This window comes from Pristiophorus japonicus, unplaced genomic scaffold, assembly GCF_044704955.1.
Source record: "Pristiophorus japonicus isolate sPriJap1 unplaced genomic scaffold, sPriJap1.hap1 HAP1_SCAFFOLD_670, whole genome shotgun sequence".
Classification (NCBI taxonomy): domain Eukaryota; kingdom Metazoa; phylum Chordata; class Chondrichthyes; family Pristiophoridae; genus Pristiophorus; species Pristiophorus japonicus.
Window position 1 is genome coordinate 69,241 of NW_027254583.1, and position 2,308 is coordinate 71,548.

The following is a 2,308-nucleotide window of genomic DNA, read 5'->3' on the forward strand; positions in this document are numbered from 1 at the left end:
TATGTAGGTATAGCACAAATGTAGAACACGATAAACTGAATCCGTAACCTCTGTAATACTTAAACAGCAAAATCAGCAGTTGTTGATCAGAAGTCCCTGAGGTAGAGAAAAGGAAGCCAGTTTAGGGGCCTATTATACTGCGGCAAAGGGCAAGTGATGGACCAACACCACAGAAGGTGGGCAATTGTATATACCACTCAGGGACAGTTTGATAAGAGTCGACACATCAATGTAACTTCACTGATAGAATTAGACCCAGCGAGAATTTTGTAGGAGGGTGCTCCTCTCTAAAACCTGTATAAATTGTACTTGAAACCTCTTGTACTTCCGAGGTTTTAGGCTGAACCTTCCCGTGCATTGCTGGTAATAAAACCGGTAAACCTGAGGTTTTGTTTGTTTACTTCCGTGGTGGTTATACAGTGGGAGCTGGGCGAGGTGTGGATTAACTATATCAGTTAGTCCACCCCGAGGGAGAGAGGCCCCTTTAACCCCAACACCCCTAATACTGAAAATATCTAAACTCCACCCCAACCGGAGCCATGTGATCTTCTGGGAGAGGCAAAAACCAGATAAAAACCCAGGTAAATTTGGGGAGAAAAAAATCTAGCAAAATTCCTCTCTGCCCCTTCCAGGCGATCGACACTAGTCCAGGAGATCACCCTGGCCGTATTCTATTCCCTGCAGTACTTACCATTATATCTGCGCCGTCCAACAAAAGGTCATCCAGTCTAATCCCAATTACCAGCTCTAGGTCTGTAACCCTGCAGGTTTCTGCACTTTAAGTGTCCATCCAACCATCTCTTAAAAGTGGTGAGGGTTTCTGCATCCACCACTCTTTCAGGCAGCGAGTTCCAGATCCTCACAACCCTCTGCGTAAAGAAGCCCCTCCTCAAATCCCCTCTAAACCTTCCACCAACCACCTTAAAACTATGCCCCCTCGTAATAGACCCCTCCACCAATGGAAATAGATCCTTACTATTCACTATGTCCAGGCACCTCAATATATTGTACACCTCGATGATCTTCTATGGTGGTTATACAGTGGGAGCTGGGCGAGGTGTTCCAATGAGAACAAATCCAGCCTATCCAAACTGTCCTCATAACTAAGATTCTCCATTCCAGGCAGCATCCTGGTGAATCTCCTCTGCACCCTCTCTAGTGCAATCACGTCCTTCCTATAATAAGGCCAGCAGAACTGCATGCATTACTCCAGCTGTGGCCTAACCAAAGTATTATACAATTTAAGCATAACCTCCCTGCTCTTATATTCTATGCCTCGGCCAATAAAGGCAAGCATTCCGTATGCCTTCTTAACCACCTTATCCACCTGGCCTGCTACTTTCAGAGATCTGTGGACAAGCACTCCAAGGTCTCTTTGTTCATCTACACTATTAAGTGGCCCACCGCTTAATGTGTATCCCCTTTCCTTATTAGCCCTCCCAAAGTGCATCACCTCACATTTCTCTGAAATAAATTCCATTTGCCACTGCTCTGCCCACCTGACCAGTAGATTGATATCCTCCTGCAGCCCATGACTTTCCTCGTCATTATCAACCATAGACATGCTGACTTACCCCACACCGGGTCTGAAAGTGTACAATGTCCTATTATACCGTTCACACCCCGAGCCTGCTGAAATGACAAGTGAACACATCCATGACCACTGGTCTTGTAGCCCATTCCTCCTGAATGTCGCAGCATTACCTGAAGAGCCTGATGGCTGTGGCCCAAATGCCTGGAGGACACTGTGCCCCAAGACCACCATCTCACGTTCAGATACTGCGACAAAGGAGAACTGTGGCAACATTACTGACCGAGTGATAGACATCAAGAATGCCCAACTGGAGACATATCTTCATCAGTTGAGCCTTCTGGATGACTATCTCTCAGTCTCAGTGTGGATGGTGACCAGTATGTCCACTAGTAGATAGTTCCTCTGATGGTCAAACATAGAAACATAGAAACATAGAAATTTACAGCGCAGAAGTAGTCCATTTCGGCCCATCGTGTCCGTGACAGCTGACAAAAAGACACACGGCCCTCGGTCAGCAGCCCTAAAGGTTACATATAAACCTATGAACAATGACGGAAAGGCAAAGAGCACCCAGCCCAACCAGTCCGCCTCACACAACTGTGACACCCCTGTAAGGGATAAATTGGAAAAGTTGAAAATAGATGGTCAGAATTATGCTGAAGGTAGTGAACTTATCAGTATCAGGAGGGTCTGTATAATTGCCTATGTATGTAACACTAGCTTATGTCGGTATAGCACAAATGTATAATGCAATAAACTGAATCCGAAACCTCT